This window comes from Bos javanicus, chromosome 25, assembly GCF_032452875.1.
Source record: "Bos javanicus breed banteng chromosome 25, ARS-OSU_banteng_1.0, whole genome shotgun sequence".
NCBI lineage: Eukaryota > Metazoa > Chordata > Mammalia > Artiodactyla > Bovidae > Bos > Bos javanicus.
The window spans coordinates 41,648,155-41,654,154 of record NC_083892.1 but is presented as its reverse complement, the minus strand read 5'-3'; the positions used below and the strand labels follow the sequence as shown (position 1 = coordinate 41,654,154).

Here is a 6,000-nt window from a genome sequence, read left to right as displayed (position 1 = left end):
AACAACGGGCCTGCCGCCTCCACAGGGGCCGAAGTTGTGAGTGTCGAGGAGGACTCAGGAGACAAGCATCCAGCAGCCGCTGCGGCCTGGGGGTCCTCATTCTGAGGCCGACAGGTACAACCCGAATCCTCCGGACGAGGCGCGTGTGCGACTCTTGCAATCTCCCTCTAGGTTTGACATTCTCCCCAAATGAAAACGTTAAAGGTGAAAACATGCTGCTTAGTTGAAAGAAGGCAGATAAAAGTGGCCACAGAGTGTGCGATTCCATTTATGTGACTCGTCGGGACGGGCGAATCGGCAGACAGGAGGCGGGTCGGGGATGCCGGGCGCTGGGGCTCCCGGGGAGGGGCTGGGAGTGACGTCATGGGCTGTGGGCCCCCTCCGGGTGGTGAAGTTGGGTTTGAGCAGGATGGAGGTGCTGGCTGCTCAGCACTGAGTGTTCTGGGTGGTGTGGATCGCTTCACTTGAAGACAGCAAGTTTTCTGTGAATCAGAATCAAAAGATGCAGGACTGAGAGAATTCAGACCTCTCCCTGTCGCTCTCTCCTAGCCCAGAGGCGTCGGGACCCCCAGGTCGGGCTCGTCCCTCCCACCCTTCCATAGATGTGCGCATCCGCGGGGCCTGGCCCTCCAGCCTTGACTGGCCCCGGGTGAGGCTCCAGCAGGGGTGTCAGGAGAGGCCACCTGCTGGGGTGTCAGGCGCCTGCTGGCCTGTGGATGACCCCCACCCCACCTGCTCAGTGTGGGCCCTGGACACCCACCTGCCAGGGCCGCCTTGGGGCAGAGCGACCAGGGCGGGCAGGGCCTAGGTGAGGCCCACGCTTGCGCCACTCCTGTCCATCGGGTCAGAGGCTTGGGGCTGGACGCACAGGCCGACACCCATGGGCTCCCTTCTGATGAGCTGGAAACCTGGCGGTCCTGGCTGTGTGTCTCCCAGGCCCCAAGCCAGCCTGGGAGGGACCTCCCGAGACCCTGGATCCTGTCCCCTGCCCCAGGAGCCTGTCTCACTCTGGGGCACGCACCCCCAAACAGGGAGGAGCTCAGGGTCAGAGTACGGGGTGGGGGCGCCCAAGGGTGGGGCTCTGGACCTGCAGTCCCGGAGGCCCCCGGGAGGGTCGCAGAGGTGGCGGGTTCCCGTGACGAGAGGGCCAGGTGCCTAGACGGAGTAGGGAGGCCAAGCCCTGGAAGGCTGAGCGGTGGCCGGGAGCCCCCACGGCGTTTGGCCCCGATTGGCTGTAGCGCTGTGGGTCAGGGAGTGACCTGGTCAACGCTGCTCCAGGGCGTCCAGGGTCCCTGGAGACTTGCCAAGGGTCTGACATGGGGTCCTGGGTGTGGGTCTGGGACCATTTGGAGGGAGTGATCTTTTCTGGGCCAGCAGCTCTGGCAGGCCTGACCCCGAGGAGCCATAATAGCAGGCCCCCGGCCCACCCTGCATGGGGCTGCCGCGGCCCAGATGGAAATTTACGGTGTTGAGGAGAGAGCCTCTTGCCCGGGGTTCCGGCTGGCCAGGGCAAGAGGACAATATTTCCCATCGAAGGGAAGTGCAGAAGCTCTTAACAGATCGATGGCTGCCTTTGGTCCATAAACCATGGAGCTCTGTGGAGCTCCCCCAACCCCTCACCGCCTCCTCCTTGAGGGCGGGGCTCCTGACGAGGGCGCAGGGGCTGCGGTGGCTGAGACGGGACCCACATCTTCTCCAGGCCCGGGTCAGGGTCGCCACGGGGGTGGGTCCAAGAGCATGCAGTTTGGGCGTCAGGCGGCTGAGAGTCCTGAGCCGGGTCCCTGCCATCTCGAGCCTCAGTTTCCTCCTCTGTCTGGTGGACACCAGGGCACCCTGGAGAGCTCCTGAGAGGTCGGGGTGGGGGACAGGGGAGGCTGGCCCGTCTGCACACTGTAGAGCGTGGGGCAGCAGTGCGTGCATACAGCCTACTGGCCTGTCAGCCCAGACTGAGGCCGCCTCCACCGCTTGCTCGCCGGGGCAGAGTGGTGGGCCGCCTGCCCAGCCGGCCCCAGGGGACGCCACGTGGCTGGGACGTGGGGCCAGACTCTGCTCTCCATCTGGTACAGCATGTCTCTCTGCAGATGCCCCTGCCTCCTGTGGCTTCCGCCCCCACCCCACCCCGGGAGCGGCCTGCGTGGTGCCCGAGCACTGATGGACGCAAGCCTGGGGGTCGGCCCACAGCCCTGCGTGCACATCGGGGGCTGCACTGCCCCCCAGGGGCCCCAGAGGCAGCAGGTGGGGGGCTGTGCACGCAGCACCCTGACCCCAGTGGGCAGCGTCCCCACGTGCCTGGCCCCACAGGCTGGGTGAGGTCTAGGTGTGGAGGGGCTGAAACGCAGGCCATGGAGAAGCAGTGGGCAGGGCAAGGCCAGCGCCCTGGGGATGTGGCTGGCCCGTGCAGCCCCTCCCTGGCGTCTTGCAGGCCGGAGGCCCTTGTTCAGTGGCACTCCTGAGGTCTATGAGCCATCAGAGCGGCTGTCCTGAATTCTCGGTGCTCCCTACCAAGGTCCCTGGGAGAGAGGCCTCTCTGTGTGGGCGAAGCCATCTGACTCCCAGGAGGGGCTGGGGAGGGGTCCTCCCCTGGCTGAAATCAAGCCCCTGCTGTCCAGAGGCCAAGCCTTACCTCTGTCGCTGGGCCCAGAGCAGGGGCAGGGCTCAGGGTCACACAGCTCGCTGGAGCCCCCGCTTCTTAGCGCCCATTCTATCCCTGTTGCACAGATAAGACAACGGAGGCTCCCAAGTCCAGGCCATGCCCTGGGCCAGCGAGCACCTCCTGGGGCCCGCAGTCCCGCCCGCCAGGCCAGGCTGGTGCCAAGGAGCCTTGGCGCCTGGAAACCGGAGAAGCCAGACAGCTTGTGCGCTCGTTGCCCTGGAGATGCGAGGGGGCCTGCCTGCTGGTCTCAGTGCCAGGCCCTCAGCGGCCCCTTGGCCCCGCCCCCGGCCAGACACGGCTCCGGGCATCAGACAGGGGGACTGTGGGGCCAGCTCCACGGACTCCATCCTGGACTAGGCTGGTAAGAAGCCATGGGTCCTGTGGGCACGGCCCCAAGGCCTGGGTGTCGACTCCTCCTGCAAGGAGGGGGCATGCGGAGCCTCCCCGAGCGTCCATGCCCCCTGAGCTGGGCAGGAGCGTCCTGTCCGAGCAGAGCCCGTGGGCTCCTGTCCAGACCCAAGTCCGAGAGGCGGGCCCCCAGGCAACTCCCCATCCGTCGTGGAAGCCAAGCGCACCGGAGGATGTCCTCCCGGCCAGATTAGCCGTGCCCACGCTCCTGAAGACACTAAATCTGCAAATTGGCAGAGAGCAGGGCCAGGCCAGGATACCCCGTCAGCTCCTGTCCAATTAGCCCCGATACCACCCTAAACCTCCCGAATGCCGGGAAGTCAGCTGGGCACCGCTGGCCCTTCCGGAGGGCTCCTCGATCCCACCGGCTCCTTCCACCCCTCCAGACGCAAAGATGACTCTTCCTATCAAAATGTGCAATAAAGGCAGCGAGGCCCATTTCTTTTTTCTATTTTGAATTCTGTTAACTGACAATTTAACCTAAAATCCTCTGTATTTCCAGCTTGTACAGCTGTGAATGGAGACTGACAGTTTATTTTCACATCCCGGCTTGTGGGGGGCGGCAGGGGGAAACCCATTTGAAATAAATACTTGCGGGCCCCTGACAGACTCCAGACGGCCGTCGACGCCGCCTGGCAATCTCTGGGACCTGTCACACTCTGTGATCCGTCTTTTTACAAACACAAACGCCGCTGATTTCTTATCAAATGTAAAACCGGCCCAGCTCTTTCTTAAATGGTTACCACGAGCATGAAATTGACATTGTGAATCACATGTGACACTGGCTTGTCTGCGCTGTAATTGATCGGTGCTTAGGACCGGGGCTGCCCCAGCCCCCGTCGGCCCGGCCGCGCCCCCCGCCCGCCTGCCGAGTCGGCCCGCCAGCCACGACGTCAGTGGGAGAAAACCCCCAAGAAGATGCCGGATCCGTGTTCGCCCGGCCTCCCCCCTCCGCGATCCTCCAAGGTGTCAATTCCAATTTCCACGGCTTCATCATTACGCACATCAAACGGCTGTAATTGGCTGCTACAGAAATTTATCCTCCGAAAGGAGAGCGGGGGCAGCAGAGGAGGGAGCCTCGGAGAGCGGGAGGCGGCGGCAGTAATGAGATTTTGGAAGCTGCGGTGCCACCCCCGAGGTTGGCAGGGAGAGGGGAGGCTGGCGAGCCCGTGCGCTCGCTCGCGCCGGCGAACAAAACGTTTGAAAACAAGCCTGGCAGAGTGTGGGTGTCACACAACAGTCGCAGACACACGGCAGCGTTCCAGGGACAGCCCGCCGCCTTTCACCGCAGTCGTCGCCACGGCGACTGCGGGCCACGATCGCGGCCCTGCCCCCACCCCGCGCTCAGCACAGCTGGAGGCCCCCTGCCCCGCAGACACCCCCGGGGGAGGTTTCTGTTCTGCAGGCGGGGGAAACTGAGGCTGAGGTCCAGGGGGAGTCAGGGCCCCAGAGCGCCGGGCCTCCTCCTTCAGAGGCTTTGCCACCGCTTGGGGCCCCTCTGCCACGCCGTGACCCCCAGCGGTGCATCTGCCTCGTGCAGACCACCCACCCCACCTCCGAGGCTACCCACCCTTTGTCCGGCAGGGCCGGCCCACGCCCCGGGCAGCCTGTGAAATCTGAATTGCTTTTTCAGGCCATGGATTTTCTGGGGCCTCCTGGGGCGCGAGCCAGTCTGTGAAGAGACGGAGCAGAGGCCCGGCAGGGCCCCCTGCTGCCCTCCTAGGCTGTCTCCTGCTCAGGGCTCCGCGCCCCCTGCTCTGCCTCTCCCAGCCCCAGCTCTGCCTGACCTGGCCCCAGGGGGCAGGCATCCCCCCGGCCGGGGAGCGGGGCCCACGCTCCCTCTGCTGGGCCCACGCACAGTCCAGCAGCTTCCCGGGAGAGGGTATTTATGTCTTTGTTGTTCCCTTCGGATTTTGTGACTGATGAAACAATGACGCTAAATTACACGCGCAGCGATCCTGCCTGGCGGTGGGCGGGCGGGCGGCAGGCTTCCCGGACCGTGGCTGCACTGCCCGCTGTAGCTGGGCCCCTGGCCAGGCCCTCCCGGCTCTCACCACGGCAGGGGGCAGTGCCCGTTTTCCAGATGGGGAAGCTGACACCAGCAACCACATGGGTTTCCTTGGCGAGCCCACGACACACGTTCAGGCTGGCATCCCCTCCATGGGCCTGCATGCCTGCAGAGGTCCACCGTGGGCCACCGTGTCTGGGAGTGTCTCAGGCCTCCTGGACGGGGAAGCAATGTCCTCCCGGCTGCCAGGCTGCCGTTTCTCGTGTGGGTGCTGCCCTGGGTTCATTGAAATGGAGTGTGTTTCCCTTTTTGCCCTGGCCCCTGGGAAGCTCAGAGTCAAACCACCGTCTGTTTTTACCTGTGTGGCTCCATGGCATGCACTTGTGAACCCTGACCTCGGCTCTGGCTTCTCTCCACATTCACTCGATTAGCTGTTATCTTGCTCTTAACGCTTCAGATCCTTTGGGAATGACATGGCTGAAGTTCAGCGAAGCGACTGGAGCTGCTGTTGCTGGGCCTCCACAGGGCCCGCTTGTTAAACGCCCCACCCAAGGGCTGTGTGCAGTAGCCATGGGGCCGGGTGGCCCCAGGGCGGGGCTTTGACCGGAGGGGCATCTTGTGTCGCTGGTGATGGCAAGGGCCCCACTCTGTGGTTTGATTCACCGGCAGCTCCCAGGGAGCCGTGGAGAAATGCAGGGTGATTGAGTCCAGGGGCAGCAACCAGGTTTCCCTGCAGGCTGTCGGGGAGGAGCCTCTGGAGCACCTGGTGTGGAGGGCCCTGTGGTCCTGCCTGGGAAGGCGTGAAGGGCTTGCGTCTCACTGACGGCTGCTGGGCAAGCTCCCTGACGCTGGGCTCACTGGCTGGCCCTCTCAGCCACCATCCTTCCCTTCACCCGTTCCGGGAGTGGCCCTCAGGCACTGCCAGTCTGTC

The 6,000-nt window shown here is 64.3% G+C and overlaps 1 long non-coding RNA gene across 1 annotated transcript; it reads right to left on the bottom strand.

The window, feature by feature from the left end:
• Positions 1-252: 252 nt before the first annotated feature.
• LOC133238832 (uncharacterized) lies at positions 253-4,911 on the bottom strand. Its single transcript, XR_009733652.1, has 2 exons — positions 2,624-4,911; positions 253-482 (listed from the first exon to the last, which is right to left on the bottom strand). It is a non-coding gene; the product is annotated as an uncharacterized LOC133238832 (long non-coding RNA).
• Between the last annotated feature and the right edge of the window lie 1,089 nt (positions 4,912-6,000).